We start from the raw sequence: 23,598 nt of genomic DNA, 5'->3' as shown, positions 1-23,598 counted from the left end.
CCGGGAGTCCACACAAAGACCACAGAGTGGCCGCAACGTGCAAGAGTATGCAGGGACTCATGGATAGCCATCACCAGACGAGAACGAGGAAAACACTGGTCAAGAGCTCGTAAACTGCTCAGGGAATCGCTACAGGTAACGAAGGACTCGCCTGAGCAGGAGCGGATATACTCTAGGGCTCGAGAGATGGCGACTAGCTCAGCAGTGTAAACGCTGCAGCCAGCCGCCAAGGACCGTTGTTCGGAATGGTCCCCTAGAGTTAGCACATACCCGACACGACCAGCAACAATCGAACCGTCGGTGTAAACAATTCCAGAGCCCTGATACGTGGCCAGGATAGAATAACAGCGGCGGCGGAAGGCCTCTGGAGGGACCGAGTCCTTCGAGCCCTGTGCCAAGTCGAGCCGAAGGCAAGGGCGAGGAACACACCACGGGGGCGTACGCAGAGGCGCCCGGAAAGGAGGTGGAACAGGGAAAAACGCAAGCCCGCAGAGAAGCTCCTTGACGCGTACGGCGATCGGACAACCCGACCGGGGCCGACGGTCTGGCAGATGGACGAATGACTGCGGGAACAGTACACGATAATTTGGATGCCCGGGCAAGCTTAGAACATGCGCAGCGTAAGCGGCCAGCAAACATTGGCGCCGGAACCGCAGTGGAGGTACACCTGCCTCCACTAGTACGCTGTCCACAGGGCTGGTGCGGAAAGCATCAGTGGCAAGGCGTATCCCGCTGTGGAGAATTGGGTCCAGCACCCGTAACGCAGATGGGGAAACTGAGCCATAAGCCAGGCTCCCATAATCCAGACGAGACTGGATTAACGCCTGGTAGAGCCGCAACAGGGTAGAGCGGTCGGCGCCCCAGCGGGTGTGGCTCAAGCATCTCAGAGCTTTTAGTTGCCGCCAACACGTCTGTTTAAGCTGCCGGATATGAGGCAGCCAAGTCAACCGGGCATCGAAAACCACCCCCAAAAACCTGTGGGTCTCCACCACAGAAAGGAGTTCGTCGGCAAGATAAAGCCGCGGCTCAGGATGGACTGTTCGGCGCCGGCAGAAATGCATAACGCGGGTCTTGGCTGCCGAAAATTGAAACCCATGCGCTACAGCCCAAGACTGCGCCTTACGGATAGCGCCCTGTAGCTGACGTTCAACAGCTGCAATGCCAGTAGAGCTGTAATAAAGGCAGAAGTCGTCATCATACAGGGAAGCAGAGACAGAATTTCCCACGGCCGCAGCGAGCCCGTTAATGGCTATTAAAAAAAGGCAGACACTTAAAACAGAAACCTGTGGCACACCGTTCTCCTGGACGTGGGTGGAACTATAGGAGGCTGCGACTTGCACGCGAAAGGTACGATACGACAGGAAATTGCGGATAAAGATCGGCAGAGGGCCCCGAAGACCCCATCCATGAAGCGTAGAAAGGATGTGATGACGCCATGTCGTATCGTACGCCTTCTGCATGTCGAAAAAGACAGCGACCAGGTGCTGACGGCGGGCAAAGACAGTACGGATGGCCGACTCCAGGCTCACCAGATTGTCGGCGGCGGAGCGGCCTTTCCGGAACCCACCCTGAGACGGAGCCAGAAGGCCCCGAGACTTCAGTACCCAATTTAAGCGCCTGCTCAGCATCCGTTAGAGAAGCTTACAAAGAACATTGGTGAGGCTAATGGGGCGGTAGCTGTCCACCTCCAGAGGGGTCTTTCCAGGTTTCAAAACGGGGATGACAACGCCTTCCCGCCATTGCGATGGAAACACCCCGTCGACCCAAAGACGGTTGTAAAGATCGAGAAGGTGCCGCTGGCAGTCCACTGAAAGGTGTTTCAGCATCTGACAGTGGATGCCATCTGGCCCAGGAGCGGTATCAGGGCAAGCAGCTAGGGCACTGCGAAACGAAAGGCTCCGACGTTCCATCCGCTCTTTAATGGAGCGAAAGGCCTGGGGGTAATTCGCAGAAGCGGAACTCATAGCAAAATGCTCTGCTAAGCGATTGGCAATGACGTCGGAGTCAGTACAAACTGCTCCATTCAGTGAGAGCGCAGGGACGCTGGCAGCGGTCCGATAGCCGTAGACGCGTCGAATCTTGGCCCAGACCTGCGAAGTAGTGACATGGAGGCCAATGGTGGACACATACCGCTCCCAGCACTCCTCCTTGCCTTGGCGGATAAGGAGGCGGGCCCGCGCACGCAGCCGTTTGAAGGCGATAAGGTGGTCTAAGGAGGGATGTCGCTTGTGACGCTGGAGCGCCCGCCGGCGATCTTTAATCGCTTCAGCGATCTCAGGCGACCACCAAGGCACAGCTTTCCGCCGAGGGGACCCAGAAGAACGGGGAATGGCAGATTCGGCGGCAGTAACGATGCCGGTGGTGACCGATTGAACCACCGCATCAATGTCGTCATTAGAGGAGACTCAAGAGCGGCAGTGGAGGAGAACAAGTCCCAGTCAGCCTTATTCACAGCCCATCTGCTAGGGCGCCCAGAAGAGTGACGCTGTGGTAGTGACAGAAAGATCGGAAAGTGGTCACTACCACACAGGTCGTCATGCACACTCCATTGGACAGACGGTAAGAGGCTAGGGCTACAGATTGAAAAGTCAATGACAGGTACGTGCCATGCGCCACACTGGAGTGTGGGAAGGCACCATCATTCAAAATCGACAGATCGAGCTGCAACAATAAATGCTCAACGGTGGTGCCTCGACCTGTTGCCACTGACCCACCCCACAGAGGGTTATGGGCGTTGAAGTCGCCCAATAGCAAGAAAGGTGGCGGCAATTGGGCTATCAGCGCAGCCAGGACATGATGCGAGACATCACCATCCGGTGGAAGGTAAAGACTGCAGACGGTAACAGCCTGTGGCGTCCACACCCGAACAGCGACAGCCTCTAAAGGTGTGTGGAGAGGGACAGACTCGCTGTGCAGAGTGTGCAGGACATAGAGGCAGACGCCACCCGACACCCTTTCATATGCTGCCCAATTCTTATAATAACCCCGATAGCCACGGAGGGCTGGGGTTCGCATTGCTGGAAACCAAGTTTCCTGAAGAGCAATGCAGAAGAAATGGTGAAGGCTGTTAAGTTGTTGGAGCTCAGCTAGATGGTGGAAAAAACCGCCGCAGTTCCACTGGAGGATGATATTGTCCATGGCTGAGAAAGGCGTGAAAGGACTGGGAAGGCAATTTACGCCGCTTGTTCACTCACTGCCACCGATTCAGTACCCGTATGAGAGGCATCCATGGCGTCTGAGGGACCAGCGAGATCAAGGTCCTCAGCGGACGCTAGAATCTCGACTTCATCCTCAGACGCAGAGCGCGAAACGTGCGGTGGGGTTAGTGCCACCGCAAGTTCTTTGGCCTTAGAGGTCTTTCTCTTGGACTTCTCTCGCTGAACCTTGGGTTGCACCGGCTGGGAAGGCTTCACCGATTCAGTCTCCGGGACAGAGGAGGATCGTGAAGTCCTACGCCCGGCCGCTGGTAAGGACTTACGCCACTGGCGGCCGTCATCCTTCCGGCTGGTGGAAACCTGGGAAGGGAGGGTCCCAAGGGAACTCTTACGGGCGAGAGTAGCCGAAGAAGTTGGACGCTTCTCCGGCTCAAAAGCGGGGACGGACGTCCCCGACGGGTGGGAGGAGGTTGCTCCTGAGGTAGGTAGTGCAGGAGCAACCGGTTGGGTAGAGCCCCCCCACAGGCAAGGGGGCAGGAGGAGTCTTACTGCTTATCGAGCTGGCTGGAAGTCTCGAAACTGATGGGGCTAGCACAGTTGTCGTAGCAGCTGCATAAGAAGATGTCATTCTCGCAGGATGGAGTCTGTCATATTTCCTTTTGGCCTCAGTATAGGTCAGCCGGTCCAGGGTCTTATATTCCATAATTTTGCACTCTTTCTGAAAGACTTTGCAGGCAGGCGAGCAAGGTGAATGGTGCTCCCCGCAGTTGACACAGATGGGAGGCGGAGCACATGGAGTATCAGGATGAGATGGGAGTCCGCAATCTCGACATGTGAGGCTGGAAGTGCAGCGGGAAGACATATGGCCGAACTTCCAGCACTTGAAGCACCGCATCGGGGGAGGAATATAGGGACTGACGTCACATCGGTAGACCATCACCTTGACCTTTTCCGGTAACATTTCACCCTCGAAGGCCAAGATGAAGGCACCGGTAGCTATCTGATTTTCCTTCGGACCCCGATGAACGCGCCGGACGAAATGTACACCCCTGCGCTCTAAGTTGGCGCGCAGCTCGTCATCAGACTGCAAAAGAAAGTCCTTATGGTAAATAACTCCCTGGACCATATTTAAGCTCTTATGCGGCGTGATCGTAACAACAACATCCCCCAACTTGTCACAAGCAAGCAACCGTCTTGACTGGGCAGAGGATGCCGTTTGGATCAGGACCGATCCAGAGCGCATTTTTGACAAGCCCTCCACCTCCCCAAACTTGTCCTCTAAATGCTCGACAAAGAACTGAGGCTTTGTGGAGAGAAAAGACACCCCATCAGCTCTCGTACAAACTAAGAATCGGGGCGAATAACTATTACCTCCATCCTGAGACTTACGCTCCTCCCACGGCGTGGCCAGAGAGGGGAACGTTTTCGGATTTTACTTTTCAGCATTAAATTGAGCCCGAGAACGCTTAGAGACTGCTGGCGGCTGGCCGCCAGCGAGAGATGATGTACCACGCTTCATTGCGGGTCATCCGCCCTGATGCCACCTACTCCGACCAAGGGCCCTCCCCAAGGGCGCCACCCAGCCGCAGCAATAGCCACCTGGCAGGATGGCCATTGCCGGGAGTCCTGATGCCCCAGGGAGACGGGCATCTACTCCTTGGCATACGTGGGGAGTTAACGGCGCAGGCATCAGTAGAGCGATCCCTGTGTTGTCAGGGGGCTACAACCAAGAGGGTACATGGCGGCCCCACCACAACGGACTGGCTACCGTGCTGGATCTTAGGTGCAAAACTGTCCAAGGTCGTCGTCGCAGTTAAAAGAAACACTGCAGAGTGCAGCGTGGGAATCGCACCCAGGGACGTATCCTCGCCCAAGAGATGGAAAACGAGCGGGACACCATTGCAACGACGAGAAAGCCGGCTAAAGGTCTCAATGCACGACGGATACAGTGCACCACGTAAGGCGCCCTTCCACAATTGGCTCGCTCTTCGAAATAATTTAGAAAGATGGAGGTCAAACCCGAGAGGGGACCATCACATAAGGCCGAAACATGTGAGACTCCTTTTAGTCGCCTCTTACGACAGGCAGGAATACCTCGGGCCTATTCTTACCCCGGACCTGCAGGGGGGATTGTCGGGGGGCCTGAGGCAACATGAACGACGTCAGACGGAGGAGCGTAGAAAAAATCATGCTATTGATCTGAATTGACGTTACCTGTTTGATCAAGAAACTTCAGAGGAAGACTGTGTCGGTTTGCTGGCAGTATCGCTGAACCACCTGATTGTAGTACTGCTTTGGGTAGCAAACGCTGAGGGAAATAATGTTTCTGAAGACAGAATTGAGGCAGTTCCAGAACTAATTTATGCAGCTAGCGTGGAGAAAATGGATCCAGTCACAACTGAATTAAAAGTTGAGCACGCTATGAGCGTTGTGTACGAAGACAATTCGTTTACCTATCAGTATGAGTCTGCAGTAAGTTCTGATACAGTCACAGTGAGTGACATACTGAGGACTGATCGACGAGAACGTGATTTAAATATTACAGGTTACTGGGACAAGTGCGCTCGTTCATCTTTGTTGACGATTAGCAACAAAATGCTCTTGAGGATCTTCATTGGCTCTAGTAGAAACAGTACAACGTCGAAGCATATAATGTCACTCAGGCCTGAATTATCATTTAGTTGTCTCTAAAAACGCTGGACAATAGATAAATTCAGCAAGGTAGCTGTGTAGTTCGGACTAGAGTCAGACTGACACTGCTTTCGAGGAAATGTTCTGTGGTGATACAGACGTTGAAGTTAGAGGTGAGTCGTCCATTAATACTTTGTAAAGCTGGAAGTAATGTTTAAGAAACCTACTTTCATTCCAAATTGTAACCCTACTACAGGAATCTGGGAGCCAGTGCCGTGCTTGGAGGGTGTAGGTGTCTGATAGTGTCAATAAATCTGCCAACTTGTGAAGGGAACATGTGTACGTCATGATTCTGCTTATATGATTTTCTGGCACGCTCGCACAGGAATGGATGTGGTGGAAGATACGTCGGGAGAAAAGCCCTTAAATGGAGTGTCTTAACTCCTCAATAACAATATACCCCAACGTGATTGTCAGTGAATAGAACAGCTATATGTCTGAAGATGGTTTTAAAAGAAGATGCCAAGGAGAAAGAACAATTATGAGGTACCAAACCTGAGTGTCAGTCGAGTGAATGGTAACAGCAGATTTTCTCGAACCCATCGTGCTACCCACGGAATTCGGAACAATTTATCCGTTGCTTGTGTGTTGATGAAACTGGTAATTAGGTTCCTAATTAACTTTCTACTCTTCAGAGGTTCAAAAATTTGTCTGTCTGGTTCAGTTCAAGCTCTTGACATCACTGTTCTTTCATGGACATTTCGGCACATCAATTGAAAGCAATTTTGAGACAAGGAACACAGAATTATTGTTCGATATGAGAGTGATATAAGTATGAGTTCAGATCTTACAAAATATTTATAACCTTTTCTGTAATTAGCAGCAGTAATACTGAAGTGTGTGTCTTCTTAGGGATGATGGTCGGAAGTGAAAAACTAGTCCTTGAAGATGGTGAAGCTCATGCATCAAAGGCCGATATTACAATCTCACTATTCACTCATCGTTTGGCAGTTTATGACTGAAATGACATAGAATACTCAGATTGTATAGTAACATAAAATAGAGAAATATTATCGTAGTCAACAGTGTGGATGATAACTCTGAAACAGCAGTTATTCTACCCCGTGACGGTTCTGCCTTTATTATCTGTATACTGGTTGTTTTTTTAGATTAGATTAGATTTACTTTCATTCTAATTGTCAGCATTTTATACACAAAGGACATTGCAGCCGGTAAGCTGCTAAGATTAGATTAGATTTACTTTCATTCCAATTGTCAGCATTTTATACACAAAGGACATTGCAGCTGGTAAGCTTTCTGAATCTGTTAATGAAAAGAAGTGCTGGCCTGTATGACAGATTTTTGCTTAAGCTCCACCACTGTATGTGGTGCACCGCTGCAAACTAATACCATGGGTGATGAATCCTCTTGTCACAAATCAAAAGGATTTTCATGTCAGCCAAAGACAGGAAAGATGGATAACAGAGTTGCCTCAGTGGAAGCAAAACTGGATGACAACAGATCAGAAAATGGTGTGCAACATACCTTCTGTGACAGCTTTGTTACTCCATACATTTATATGTTGCAGCAAGGTCCTGGTTGTCCTCTTTAGACTGAATTAATTGTGACACTCAGCTGGTACAGTTGAAATGATGTGTCTGTCAGGAAGACCTGTTTCACAATAAACTTTTATTTCATTTATGTATTATAGGCATACTCATCATTGAATTATTTCATTATTTTAACTCTAAGATCACCACCACCACCACCAACTATTGAGATTTCTTTTCATGCTGCATTTGACTGAGTATGGGACCAAATGGCGAGGTCATCAGTCCCGCGATTCCAAAGGGGGTTACATAAAAAAAGAGTCCACTGAAAATGAACGGATTCAATCACAGGAGTCAACTTATAGCAGAATGAACACTGAAGAGGCACAGTATACGCATAAAAAGTGTAAGTAGGCTGTTTAGGTTCTAATATTGGTAACGCCGCCGCTACGTAGCGCTCTGTATGAAAATCACTGGCTGTGCTGTAGTGTTGGGCAGCGGCAGCTGGATGTGAACAGCGCGTAGCGTTGCGCAGTTGGAGGTGAGCCGCCAGCAGTGGTGGATGTGGGAAATGAGATGGCGGATTTTTGAGTACAGAATGGATATTATGAACTACTATATATATGACTGTTAACGTAAATACATTGTTTGTTCTCTATTAAAATCTTTCATTTGCTAACTATGCCTACTAGTAGTTAGTGCCTTCTGTAGTTTGAATCTTTTATTTAGCTGGCAGTAGTGGCGCTCGCTGTGTTGCAGTAGTTCGAGTAATGAAGATTTTTGTGAGGTAAGTGATTTGTGAAAGGTATAGGTTCAAGTTAGTCAGGGCCATTCTTTTGTAGGGATTTTTGAAAGTCAGATTGCGTTGCGCTAAATAATATTGTGTGTCAGGTTAAGCACAGTCTTGTATAATTGTTCTAAGGGGACGTTTCATAAAAGGAAGACCAAATCTAATAATTGGAAATAGGTGGGGCAATCATGGAGTCACAGACCGTGAAGACTGCAAAGGGAGTCCCAATCACAAACGACCCGCCCCTGCTCCAAGACTAGAACCTTGTATCTCGAAATAGAAACCACTTTCGCGGAGGAAACCGAGGACCAGGTCAACCATCCATGGTTCATCCGCTAATATTAAATTTAAGGAAGCAGGAAGACTATACTTAGACAAGATATATCTCATATTGGTGGCTTGTCCCCTTCTTTCGACCATTTATGCTGACACCACAATCACATTGTGGGGGCAGGTCGTTATGGTTGAGCCGGGTATGGCCAATGCGTGAACGACATAAAACAGTGAACTCCTTCCGATAGGCGCGGAAAGAAGTGCCCCAAACTGCGGTAGGCTCTTTGATTGTGCGTAGTTTATTACTATGAGCTTTAGTGCTCCAGATGACATTCCACAGTTGGGCAAAGAGAGATTTGATGTAGATCTGCATCATGAAAGGAAAAGGGGTAAATATCTGCTTCTCTAGCGAAACGCTCAGCCAATTCATTCCCTGGGATTACCACATGTGTCGGGACACACAGAGAGACAACTGAACAGGCGGTATGCTCATGGGCATAGAGAAGGTCGTGGATAGCAGATACCAAGGGTTGATGAGATTAGCATGGATCGATAGCCTGAAGGCTGTTAATGGAGTCGGGACAAATTGAAACAGTATGGAAGGAGGCCTGAGAAACAAAAGGAATGGCCCTGTAAAGGGCTAGAAGCTCTGCTGTAAATACACTACATGAACCTGGCAACAAATGGTGCTCGAAGCTGGTAGGAGACGTGAAAGCGTATCACACTTTATCAGTAGTCTTAGAACCATCAGTGTAAAAGACGATGGCACCCTTTAACTCTGCAAGGATGGCACATACAAGACGTCAGTGAACCATAGGGGCAACGGAGACCTTAGGACCCTGGAAGAGAGCGGTCCTAATCCGTTGTCTAGGATTCAAGCCTGGTACAGGATGAGAGACGCAGAGCGCAGTCCAGTGAATGCAGATTGACATCCCTGCAGAGGGTGGTGAGACAGACGCCAACCAGCGTTCCCATCCGTGGGAGGGTGTTAGAAGAGAGACATTTCATGCTGCATTTGTTATTCACCTAAACATGACATCTGCAAAACCAGTAAAAATATTAATTAACTCTTGATATTACGTGGAGCTAGTTCAAAGCATATTACAAGCGTGATGTGTCATGTGGAAGCAATCACCTGTTGGTTGCCTGATGTATTCGAAGGAACGAAGTTGTCATTTTTCTCGGTTTTCATCCCGCTCTAAACGAATTCATGAAATTTATGAAAAGGAAGCGTAAAATAGCATATTATGCTTATGGTACCTAAACTGTGTATTTTTATAAACCTGACTGTGACTGTGACAAATTAGCGGCTCGGGTGAACACAATGCTAAGCGCCATCGCCGAGTGGTTGTGGTAGTGGTAGTGGTTGGTTGGTTGTGGGGGTTGAAGGTACCAGACTACGAAGGCCATCCATCCCTTGTTCCACTGACCCACAGCGACAGAGGTGGGTCCTCGCGGCGCAAGAGATGACCGTCTCTCAGCCGGGTGTGGTCAATGCATAGCCGGCACAGAACAACTAAGTCCTTGTGGGAGGCCCACAAGGAGGAGCGCCACACACCTGTAGTCTCCTTGACGACTAGAAGTCTGTAGGGTGAAGGCAGGGTGCGCCATTTAACACCCCAGGTACCAAGGACCTTTGCTGCAAAACTGATTGGAGATCACAATCCAAAAGGCCAATCCCCAAGGCCGGCGCACCGACAGCCTGTTTGGCCAGCACATCAACACATTCATTATCCGGGATGCCGACATGACCCAGGGTCACGGAGCGGGCGCAACGGGCAAGATTATGGAGGGACTCCTGGATAGCCATCACGAGACGAGAGGGAGGGAATCACTGGTCGATAGCTCGTAAACTGCTCCCGGAGTCACTACAGATAACGAAGGACTCACCCGAGCAGGACCGGATATACTTTAGGGCGCGAGAGAGCGACAAGCTCTGCAGTGAAAACACTCCAGCCAGACGGCAATGAGCGTTGTTCATGATGATCCCCAAGATTAATATGATAACCTACTCTGCCAGAAATTATCGAACCGTCGGTATAGGCCATATCAGAACCGTGAAACGCGTAAAGGATGGAAAGAAAGCGGAGGCAAAAAGCCTCAGGAAGGACTGAGTCGTTTGGGCCCTGTGGCAGTTCTAGACGAAGGCATGGTCGGGGCACACACCATGGGGATGTACACATATTGGCCTGAAAAAGAGGTGGGATATGTAAAAACTCAAGCAGAGAGAGAGAGAGAGAGAGAGAGAGAGAGAGAGAGAGGGTACACGAACTGCGATCGTACACCCTGACCAGGGCCGCCGTTCTGGAAGGTGGACGACCGAGTTGGGGAACAGGAGATGATAATTTGGATGCCCAGGCAAGGTACAAACATGTGCAGGTAAGCGGCAAGTAGACGCAGGCACCGGATCCGCAATGGAGGGACACCAGCCTCCAAAACTATGAAGTTGACAGGGCTTGTGCAGAAAGCTCCAATGGAGAGTCGTATCCCACTGAAGGATGGGGTCAAGCAACTGCAAAGCCGAAGGTGATACCGAACTGTAAGGTAGCCTCCCATAATTTAGATGGGACTGAATCAGCGCCTGATACAGTCGTAGAAAGATAGGCGAACGGCACCACAGCTTGTAGGACTCAAGCAACGAAGAGTGTGAAGATGTAGGCAGCACGTCTGGTTAAGCTGCCGAATATGAGGGAGCCAAGTCAACTGGGTCTCAAAAACCAATCCCAAAAACCGATGCTTCTCGACCACATCAAGACGTCAAGATAAAGCCTTGGCACAGGGTGAACAGTGAGACATGGGCTGAAATGCATAACGCAGGTTTTAGCGGCCTGAAATTGAAGCCGTGCACTAAGGCCCAAGACTGCGCCTTGCGGATAGCGCCCTGCAGGAGCCGTTCAGCAACTGTAATACCAGCGGAGCTGTAGAACATGCAGAAGTCACCAGCAAACAATGAAGCTCATTGATAGGAAGTAGAAAGAGGCAGGCACTCAGGGCAGATCCATGCCGGACCCCATTCTCCTGGAGTTGGGCCAACTTGCACACGGAAGGAATGTAGCGACAGAAAACTTTGAATGAGAATATGGAGTCGGGCGCGAAGACCCCACCCATAACGCTTGGTGACGATGTGACGTCGCAATGTCGTATCGTATGCCTGCCGCATGTCAAAAAAGACTGCGACCAAGTTATGACTGTGGGCAAAGGACGTACAGATGGACGACTCCTGGCTCACCAGATTATCGGCGGCAGAGCGACCCTTACGGAGCCCACCCTGAGATGGAGCCAGAAGGCCAATTGACTCGAGTACCCAACTCAACCGCCAGCTCATTATGCGTTCGAGCAACTTGCGAAAAATGTTGGTGAGGCTAATGGGTCGACAGCTGTCCACCTCCAGTGGATTATTGCCAGGTTTAAAAACGGGGATTACGATGCTTTCCTGCCATTGCGACGGGAACTCTCCCTCAACCCAGATACGGTTGGAAATCGCTAAGAGGCATCGCTGGCAGTAAACCGAGAGGTGTTTGAGCATCCTACAATGGTTGCGATCTGGCCCAAGAGCCTTATCAGGGCAAGTGGCTAGGGCAGTTCGGAATTCCCACTCACTGAATGGAACATCGCACGATTCAGGGTGGCTCGAGTGAATTGGAGGCCTCTGACGTTATAACCGCTCTTTCAGGGAGAAGGCCAGTGGGTAATTTGCGGAAGCAGTACTCTGAGCAAAATCCTCCGCCAAGCGGTTTGCAGTTGTGTCAGAGTCAGTTAAGACTGCTCAAAGCATTGAATGCACAGGGACGCTGACAGGGGTCCGATAGCCATAGATTCGCCTAATCTGGGCCGAAACCTGCGATGGAGAGGTACGGAGGCCAATGGTGGAGACATACCGTTCCCAGTACTCCTGATTGTGTTGGCGAAAGATGCAGGCTTGTGCACAGGGCTGTTTGAAGGCGATCGGGTGTTCCAATGAGGGATACCACTTGTGGCGATGGAGTGCCTGCCTGCGATATTTAATCGCCACAGCGAACTCAGGAGACCAAGGCACAGTACTCTGCCGACGGGACCCAGAAGTACAGGAAATTGCAGATTCTGCTGCAGAAACAATGCCGGTGATGATAGTGTGAACCACCACATCAATGGCGTCATGAGGAAGAGGCTCAATAGTGACAATGGGTGTGAGCCAATGCCAATTAGCCTTATTCATAGCCTATCCTGGGAGGCGTACAGGGGAGTGACCCTGGGGCAGTGACAGATTTGGAAGTAGTCACTACCGTACAAGTCATACGCACACTCCATTGGACAGATGGTAGAAGGCCAGGGCTGCAGACCAAAAGGTCAATGGCTGAGTACGTGTCATGTGCCACACTGGAATGTGAGGAGGCACCATTATTTAAAAGAGAAAGTTCGAGCTGTGCCAAACTTGCTCAACAATGCGGCTCGGTCTATTGCCATTGATCCATCCCACAGAGTGTTATGGGTGTTGCGGTCTCCCAATAACAGAGAAAGTGACTGCAGGTGGTCTATCAGCGCAGCCAATACATGCCGCAGGACATCTGGTTAAAGAGACTGCAGACAGTAAGCCTGAGGCGTTCACACCGTAACAGCGACAGCCTCTAAAGGTGTTTGAAGAGGTACACATTCGCTGTAAAGAGAGCTAAGGACGTAGATGCACACTCCATAAGATACCCTCTCATGGCTGCCCGATCATGATAATAACCCTGACAGCTGTGAATGGCAGGGGGGTTCGAATCGCTGAAAACCAAGTTTCCTAGAGAGAAATGCAGAAGAAAGGGTGATCGCTATCAAGCTGTCGGAGCTCAGCAAGGTGGTGGAGATTCCACTGGGGGATGACACTGTCAGCATTCAAAAAAGGCATAAGGGACCGATTAAGCAGATTACGCCACTAGGTCATTTACAGCCACCGAAGGGGAGCCATTGTAAGTAGGCTGTTTAGGTTTTTTTATTGGTAACGCCACGTAGCACTCTGTAGGAAAATCACTGGCTGTGCTGTGTGCAGTCTGTGGCTAGTTTGCGTTGTTGTCTGCCATTGTAGTGTTGGGCAGTTGGCTGTTAACAGCGCAGTTGGAGGTGAGCCGCCAGCAGTGGTGGATGTGGGGAGTGAGATGGCGTAGTTTTGGATAGAGACAGTAAATTTGTAAGGCTGGATGTCATGAACTGCTGTATATATTATGACTTTTGAACACTATTAAGGTAAATACATTGTTCTCTATCAAATTCTTTCATTTGCTAACTACGCCTATCAGTAGCTAGTGCCTTCAGTAGTTTGATTCTTTTATTTAGCTGGCAGTAGTGGTGCTCGCTGTATTGCAGTAGTTCGAGTAACGAAGATTTTTTTGAGGTAAGTGATTTGTGAAAGGTATAGGTTAATGTTAGTCAGGGCCATTCTTTTGTAGGGATTTTTGAAAGAGATTGCGTTGCGCTAAAAATATTGTGTGTCAGTTTAAGAACAGTCGTGAATAATTGTTCAAAGGCGACGTTTCATACCATAATCGAGAACCATTGCGTCTGAGGCAGAGGCGAGATCGAGGTCGTCGGGAGACGCCGAAATCTACAAATCATTCTCAGACGCAGAGCTGGTAGTAACAGGTGGCACAGAGGTAACCTGAACCTCGGCCTTCCTACCCAACAGTTTCTTCTTGTGGTTCTCCTCAGGCACTTCACGCACTGCATAGGAGGACGGATGTAAGGTTTCACGTAGCAATGGTAGACCATCTCCTTCACCTTTTCAAGTAACGAGTCACCCTCAAAAGCCAAGATGAAGGCACTAGTAGCAAACCTGTGGTCTTTGGGTCCCCTTATGAACGCGCCTTTCGCACTAAGTTGGCGTGTAGCTCCTCATCTGACTGCAAGAGGTGGTCACGATGGAACGTAAGATCCTGGAAAATGTTAAGGCTTTCATAAGGACTAAACCAGACAGGAATATCACCCGGGTTGTCACAGGCGAGTAACTCATGCGACTGGGCTGGGGAGGCTGCCTGGATCAAAAGCGCCCTACTACGCATCTTAGACAACACCACCACTTCCCCAAACCTATCTTCTAGCTGTTCTATGAGAAACTGGGCTTCGTTGCCTGAAAGGTCTCTCTATCAGTCCTGTTGCAAACCAGGTACCAAGGCAAATACGAGTCTCGAGACATGCTTGGAGACTGCTGGGGCCGAGCGACCACAAGCTTGATTCGATTTAACCCGATTCATTGCGGGTCATCCGCCCTGATTCCACCCACTCCGACCAGGGCTCTCTCCACAGGCGCCACTCAGCCTCAGCAATGGTCACCTGCCGGGATGGCCATTGCCAGGAGTCCTGCTGTTCCAAAAATTTGGGCACCTACTCCTTGGCATACATGGGGAGGTCTCAGCTCAGGCATCAGCAGTGCGATTCCTGTGTTTACAGGAGGCTGCCAGAGGGTACATGATGACCCCACCACCACGGACTGGCTACTGCGCCGGTTTTTGGTGTCGAAATGGTCCAGAATTGTCACGGACTTTAAGGATTGGATTGAACAGGAGACAAGGAGACTACCCAGAAGACATTGGGTGCAAAGCCCGCCACACGACATTAAGTAGCATGCAGGATCTTGGTGAATGGACAAACAAAGAACATCATGCATGGCATCCTTCCACAAATGTCACGCACTAGCAGAGGAAATTTGGGAAAAATCGAGGTCAAACCCGAGGGGGGACCAATACAAAGGCCAAATCATTGGACACTCCTTTTAGTCGTCTCTTATACCAGACAGAAATAACGGGGCTCTATTCTAACCCCTGGACCTACAGTCAAGAAGTCTAAAACACATACCACAAGAACTCACTGCTGAGGCATCGCAATGAGGCCAGTGATCGAGCAGCCTGCGTTGGTTACCTAGTGAGGGCTGAAGGCCGGTTGATTTGTATAGTCGATGGGCATCGACAGCGACAGTCAACAGCGGGTCAAGACACTGATTGTAATGTACAGAATTAAGAAGTATTTTTCAGTTAACTACCTCGTTGCATGGATGGACACTCTGCAAAACTAAACCAATTTCAAGTGGTTGCAGGAAGTTCACCCATGGGGCACATATCTTCTGAGTGGTATTCGATTCTCGTGTAAATTAACGGGTTTACAAATCTGCACACGTCCCTGAACCCAGCAGCACCACTCCAAATCTTCGTTTCAATACAATAGTAGCAGTGTTGCTACGATCCAGTCATCTGTGATTTGGACCCAGCATGGATCCACTGGTGCTATGCAAGTGAGGCAGTAAGATGTAGTGTGACGGTGGTAGCACTGTAGACAAACATGCAAACACTTTGTGTGAGATTCAAAGCTTCCCTGCACAGTTGCCACGGATTTCTGACCAAACGTCGCAGGTCGAAAGACTGAAAACCGTGTATTGTCGAAAACCGTGGTTAACCCACCTGTTTTAGCTTCTTTTGTGATTGCTGATGCGACAATGGTAGGTCCTGTTGTGAACTCCAACTGAACGAAGGAGCAAGAAAACTCTTCCTCCCGTAATCCCGCCCTCCTCCCTTTTGATGGCACTGGCTAGTTAAAATGCGGATAAGGAAGCAGGGCTGATGACCTATTATCCGTTACCTACCAAGCTGACGCTAAAATTTGATACAAACGTCAGGATGCAGAAGAACACTGTGCTAGAAATAGTGACGAATCTAAATACCTTTTTACTGCTGTCTTTATTGCTACAGCTGTGCCAACGAATGCTCCTATGCAAAAAGGGAGTGACAGTTCGCAATATCAAACTGTAATCCTCCAACAAGAACTAAGTTCTAGACGGATTCTTATGACCATTCGTTAATCAGTTAATGACAGAGCCAGATCAAAAAGAATTCCATAAACGAAAATTTAAACCAAAGTAGTTTCAGTATTTTAAACATAGCTGCACAACAGCAACGGTTCCACGTAATAAAATTATAAACAGCCGACCAGTTGCAATGGATAAAGAAATCTTTACCTAGGTTTCAATAAATTTAAATTTGTCTTCTTCAGAAGGTGGCCTGAGGACAATGAACATCGTAGCTTACATTAAAAGGTATGAAACATAAGTCAAGAATAGAGTTTAACACATTAGAGAGCTATTGTATTACAAAATATTATTATTTTATTACGTGGAACCGTTGCTGTTGTGCAGCTATGTTTAAAATACCGAAATTCCTGCCCGCCGAGGTATCAAACGCTGCAACCAGGTACATGGACATCAAATTAAAAATTGTGAAAGCAGGTATGGCTATTGACTTTAATCAACAGTGCCTAGGTAAAGACATTACCCCTGATTATGTGAAGGCGTACGTAAACTTTAAACAGTGTAACAAAGTGCCTTCTGTTAAAAAGAAATTAGTGCATTTAGTCATTTCGGATAGCACATTGAATTCGTACAAGAAAAAAAAAAAATGTTCTTAATAGTGAAGCCTACTGTATACACCTATTTTCAACTAAAGCCTTTAAAGATCTTTGTAATTTCCAAATTGACCACCTGTGGAATAGTATTAATGAATGGCTCTTCAATCGTAAAGAAGAAATCAAGGCTAGACATGAAAGAAAGTAGTTGAAGTTTAGTAATAGGACCACAAGTAAAAATGTTAATACAGCAGACAATAGTGTCAAACACCAATTTTAAGAAAGGGTACTAAATAAAACCAATATTGCTTTTACGCAGGCTGAGAATGACTTGTTATGTAAAGGCCTTAAATATAATTTGCCTGCTCAACTCGATAAATATCCAGTTATCTGTAATCTCATTGTAGATCTTAAAATCGGTTTAGCATCCCTGACATTAGAGAAAACCGAGCAAGTCAAACGTGCCTACGAATGCAATAACATAATAGAAAAAGAAATTAAATTATTTCCTAATGGGCAGTCGGGCGAATATAGTATAGTAAAAAGCATTAATCGTAAGCTTAGAGAACACGACGACTTAGTCACTAAGAGTGACAAAGGGAACACCGCTGTCGTGGCTTATAAAAATGAATATATAGAAAAGACTGTAAAGTTTTTTGAGGAAAATGACATCACTGAGGTTACCGTAGATCCAACCGCGGAATTGCAAAATGAAATCCGGCGTACTTTAGCTAGTTCTGTCAGCCTGTTTAATAACTTCCAAAAGAAAGGGCTTATAAATATTAACCCGAAACCACCCGTGCTCAGAAGTCAGTTTAAATTGCACAAACAAAACCACCCGATTCGCCCTGTAGTGAATGGTATAGGTAGTCCCCATCACACACTTGCTAGGCGCCTCCATTTTAAAATTAAAGATGCTTTCACTTTTGAAAATAATATTTCTGTAAAAAATAAGGAATTAATTAACAATATTCAAACTGTAAGATGTACACCTGACACTAGACTGGTGTCCTTTGACATCGTCAGCCTTTATACAAATGTCCCGGTTGATGAAACCATAGACCTTGTAAAAAAGAATCTTCTCAAGCATAAAAAACTAAGTGAAACTCAGATTGGTTGGTTGGTTGGTTTGGGGGATTAAAGGGACCAGACTGCTATGGTCATCGGTCCCTTTTTCCAAAGACAAAGAACACCCACAGAGAATAAAAACGAGGAACAAAAGAGATCACAGACGATACAGGACAAGAGAAACTGAAACAAAGACAAGACAAAACGAACTAAAAGCACACAGAGTGTGACGGTGGTTGGCCGACCAGAGAAATAAAAAAGGAAAAGCCAACCACTGGAAACACATTAAAAAATCAGTTTAAAACCGGAGGCCAAAGGCCAGAATCAACACAAAACAATAAGATAAAAACAGAAACACTCAGAGTAAAGAATAAAAACCCCCTGCCCGAATAAAACGTAAAACTAAGTCAGCCATAGCCGGGTCATCTGATAAAAGGGCAGGGAGCGAGGCAGGCAGTGCGAACGACTGCCTGAGCGCAGCTAAAAACGGACACTCCAATAAAACATGAACCACGGATAAAACGGATTGGTTGGTTGGTTTGGGGGATTAAAGGGACCAGACTGCTATGGTCATCGGTCCCTTTTTCCAAAGACAAAGAACACCCACAGAGAATAAAAACGAGGAACAAAAGAGATCACAGACGATACAGGACAAGAGAAACTGAAACAAAGACAAGACAAAACGAACTAAAAGCACACAGAGTGTGACGGTGGTTGGCCGACCAGAGAAATAAAAAAGGAAAAGCCAACCACTGGAAACACATTAAAAAATCAGTTTAAAACCGGAGGCCAAAGGCCAGAATCAACACAAAACAATAAGATAAAAACAGAAACACTCAGAGTAAAGAATAAAAACCCCCTGCCCGAATAAAACGTAAAACTAAGTCAGCCATAGCCGGGTCATCTGATAAAAGGGCAGGGAGCGAGGCAGGCAGTGCGAACGACTGCCTGAGCGCAGCTAAAAACGGACACTCCAATAAAACATGAACCACGGATAAAACGGAGCCGCAGCGACATAGAGGCGCATCCTCACGGCGCAATAAGTGGCCGTGGGTAAGCCGAGTGTGCCCAATGCGCAGCCGGCAGAGGACAACAGACTCCTTGCGAGAAACCCGCAAGGAGGAGCGCCACACACCGGTAGCCCCCTTGATGGCCCGAAGTTTGTTGCGTGAAGGCAGGGCGCGCCATTCAGTGTCCCAAAGGTCCAGAATTTTGCGGCGTAGGAACGCCCGCAAATCGGTCTCCGGGAGGCCAACGTCCAGAGGTGGTGCACTAGTCGCCTCTTTCGCCAGCCGGTCAACATTCTCGTTGCCGGGGATCCCAACATGGCCTGGGGTCCACACGAAGACCGCAGAGCGGCCGCAACGCGCAAGAGTATGCAGGGACTCATGGATAGCCATCACCAGACGGGAACGAGGAAAACACTGGTCGAGTGCTCGTAAACTGCTCAGGGAATCGCTACAGATAACGAACGACTCACCTGAGCAGGAGCGGATATACTCTAGGGCTCGAAAGATGGCGACCAGCTCAGCAGTGTAAACGCTGCAGCCAGCCGGCAAAGAACGTTGGTTGGTTGGTTTGGGGGATTAAAGGGACCAGACTGCGATGGTCATCGGTCCCTTTTTCCAAAGACAAAGAACACCCACAGAGAATAAAAACGAGGAACAAAAGAGATCACAGACGATACAGGACAAGAGAAACTGAGACAAAGACAAGACAAAACGAACTAAAAGCACACAGAGTGTGACGGTGGTTGGCCGACCAGAGAAATAAAAAAGGAAAAGCCAACCACTAGAAACACATTAAAAAATCAGTTTAAAACCGGAGGCCAAAGGCCAGAATCAACACAAAACAATAAGATAAAAATAGAAACACTCAGAGTAAAGAATAAAAACCCCCTGCCCGAATAAAACGTAAAACTAAGTCAGCCATAGCCGGGTCATCTGTTAAAAGGGCAGGGAGCGAGTCAGGCAGTGCGAACGACTGCCTGAGCGCAGCTAAAAACGGACACTCCAATAAAACATGAACCACGGATAAAACGGAGCCGCAGCGACATAGAGGCGCATCCTCACGGCGCAATAAGTGGCCGTGGGTAAGCCGAGTGTGCCCAATGCGCAGCCGGCAGAGGACAACAGACTCCTTGCGAGAAACCCGCAAGGAGGAGCGCCACACACCGGTAGCCCCCTTGATGGCCCGAAGTTTGTTGCGTGAAGGCAGGGCGCGCCATTCAGTGTCCCAAAGGTCCAGAATTTTGCGGCGTAGGAACGCCCGCAAATCGGTCTCCGGGAGGCCAACGTCCAGAGGTGGTGCACTAGTAGCCTCTTTCGCCAGCCGGTCAACATTCTCGTTGCCGGGGATCCCAACATGGCCTGGGGTCCACACGAAGACCGCAGAGCGGCCGCAACGCGCAAGAGTATGCAGGGACTCATGGATAGCCATCACCAGACGGGAACGAGGAAAACACTGGTCGAGTGCTCGTAAACTGCTCAGGGAATCGCTACAGATAACGAACGACTCACCTGAGCAGGAGCGGATATACTCTAGGGCTCGAAAGATGGCGACCAGCTCAGCAGTGTAAACGCTGCAGCCAGCCGGCAAAGAACGTTGTTCGGAATGGTTCCCTAGAGTGAGCGCATACCCGACTCGACCAGCAACCATCGAGCCGTCGGTGTAAACAATGCCAGAGCCCTGATACGTGGCCAGGATGGAATAAAAGCGGCGGCGGAAGGCCTCTGGAGGGACTGAGTCCTTCGAGCCCTGTGCCAAGTCGAGCCGAAGGCAAGGGCGAGGAACGCACCACGGGGGTGTACGCAGAAGTGCCCGGAAAGGAGGTGGAACAGAGACAAGCCCAAGCCCGGAGAGAAGCTCCTTAACGCGTATGGCGATCGGACAACCCGACCGGGGCCGACGTTCCGGCAGACGGACGACTGACTGCGGGAACAGGAGACGATAGGTAGGATGCCCGGGCGAGCTTAGAACATGGGCAGCATAAGCGGCCAGCAAACGTTGGCGCCGGAACCGCAGTGGAGGGACACCTGCCTCCACGAGTAAGCTGTCCACAGGGCTGGTGCGGAAAGCACCAGTGGCAAGGCGTATCCCGCTGTGGAGGATTGGGTCCAGCACCCGCAACGCAGACGGGGATGCTGAGCCATATGCCAGGCACCCATAATCCAGACGGGACTGGATTAACGCCTGGTAGAGCCGTAACAGGGTAGAGCGGTCGGCTCCCCAGCGGGTGTGGCTCAAGCATCTCAGAGCGTTTAGGTGCCGCCAACACGTCTGTTTAAGCTGCTGGATATGAGGCAGCCAAGTCAACCGGGCATCAAAAACCACCCCCAAAAACCTGTGGGTCTCCACCACAGCAAGGAGTTCGTCGGCAAGATAAAGCCGCGGCTCAGGATGGACTGTTCGGCGCCGGCAGAAATGTATAACGCGGGTCTTGGCTGCCGAAAACTGAAACCCATGCGCTACAGCCCAAGACTGCGCCTTACGGATAGCGCCCTGTAGCTGACGTTCAACAGCTGCAATGCCAGTAGAGCTGTAATAAAGGCAGAAGTCGTCAGCATACAGGGAAGCGGAGACAGAATTTCCCACGGCCGCAGCAAGCCCGTTAATGGCTATTAAAAACAGACAGACACTTAAAACAGAGCCCTGTGGCACACCGTTCTCCTGGACGTGGGAGGAACTATACGAGGCCGCGACTTGCACGCGGAAGGTACGACACGACAGAAAATTGCGGATAAAAATCGGCAGAGGACCCCGAAGACCCCATCCATGGAGCGTAGAAAGAATGTGATGACGCCACGTCGTATCGTACGCCTTCCGCATGTCGAAAAAGACAGCGACCAGGTGCTGACGGCGGGAAAAGGCAGTACGGATGGCCGACTCCAGGCTCACCAGATTGTCGGCGGCGGAGCGGCCTTTACGGAACCCACCCTGAGATGGAGCCAGAAGGCCTCGAGACTCCAGTACCCAATGCAAGCGCCGGCTCACCATCCGTTCAAGCAACTTGCAAAGAACGTTGGTGAGGCTAATGGGACGGTAGCTGTCCACCTCCAGAGGGTGCTTTCCAGGTTTCAAAACGGGGATGACAATGCCTTCCCGCCATTGCGACGGAAACTCCCCCTCGACCCAAAGACGGTTGTAAAGATCGAGAAGGCGCCGCTGGCAGTCCACTGAAAGGTGTTTCAGCATCTGACAGTGGATGCCATCTGGCCCAGGAGCGGTATCAGGGCAAGCAGCGAGGGCACTGCGAAATTCCCACTCACTAAATGGAGCATTGTAAGATTCTGGGTGGTTGGTGCGAAACGAAAGGCTCCGACGTTCCATCCGCTCTTTAATGGAGCGGAAGGCCTGGGGGTAATTCGCAGAAGCGGAACTCATAGCAAAATGCTCTGCTAAGCGATTGGCAATGACGTCGGAGTCAGTACAAACTGCTCCATTCAGTGAGAGCGCAGGGACGCTGGCAGGTGGCCGATAGCCGTAGACGCGTCGAATCTTGGCCCAGACCTGCGAAGGAGTGACATGGAGGCCAATGGTGGACACATACCGCTCCCAGCACTCCTTCTTGCCTTGGCGGATAAGGAGGCGGGCCCGCGCACGCAGCCGTTTGAAGGCGATAAGGTGGTCGAGGGAGGGGTGTCGCTTGTGACGCTGGAGCGCCCGCCGGCGATCTTTAATCGCTTCAGCGATCTCAGGCGACCACCAAGGCACAGCCTTCCGCCGAGGGGACCCACAGGAATGGGGAATGGCAGATTCGGCGGCAGTAACGATGCCGGTGGTGACCGATTGAACCACCGCATCAATGTCATCGGTAGAGAGAGGCTCAAAAGCGGCAGTGGAGGAGAACAAGTCCCAGTCAGCCTTATTCATAGCCCATCTGCTAGGGTGCCCAGAAGAGGGGCGCTGTGGTAGTGACAAAAAGATCGGAAAATGGTCACTACCACACAGGTCGTCATGCACACTCCATTGGACAGACGGTAAGAGGCTATGGCTACAGATTGAAAGGTCAATGGCGGAGTAGGTGCCATACGCCACACTGAAGTGTGTGAAGGCACCATCATTTAACAGCGAGAGATCGAGCTGCGACAATAAATGCTCAATGATGGCGCCTCGACGTGTTGCCACTGACCCCCCCCACAGAGGGTTATGAGCGTTGAAGTCGCCCAATAGCAAGAAAGGTGGCGGCAATTGGGCGACCAGTGCAGCCAGGACATGCTGCGAGACATCACCATCCGGTGGAATGTAAAGACTGCAGACGGTAACAGCCTGTGGCGTCCACACGCGTACAGCGACAGCCTCTAAAGGCGTCTGGAGAGGGACAGACTCGCTGTGCAGAGTGTGAAGGACATAAATGCAGACGCCACCAGACACCCTTTCATAAGCTGCTCGGTTCTTGTAATAACCCCGATAGCCACGGAGGGCGGGGGTTCGCATCGCCGGAAACCAAGTTTCCTGCAGAGCAATGCAGAAGAAAGGGCGAAGGCTGAGAAGTTGGCGGAGCTCAGCTAGATGGTGGAAGAAACCGCTGCAGTTCCACTGGAGGATGGTATGAGCCATGGATGGGAAAGGCGTGAAGGGACTGGGGAGGCAGATTACGCCTCCGGGGCCCCTGCTGCTACTGAGTCACCACCTGGACAACAGCTATCTACTGCATCCGAGGGACTGGCGAGATCCATGTCCTCAGCGGACGCCAGGATCTCCACCTCATCCTCGGACGCAGAGGGAGAAGGTTGCGGTGGGACAGGTGCCACCGCAATTTCAGGATGCTTGGGAGCCTTTTTCTTTG

The sequence above is a fragment of the Schistocerca cancellata genome, chromosome 7 (assembly GCF_023864275.1).
Source record: "Schistocerca cancellata isolate TAMUIC-IGC-003103 chromosome 7, iqSchCanc2.1, whole genome shotgun sequence".
NCBI lineage: Eukaryota > Metazoa > Arthropoda > Insecta > Orthoptera > Acrididae > Schistocerca > Schistocerca cancellata.
This window is presented reverse-complemented; position numbering follows the sequence as displayed.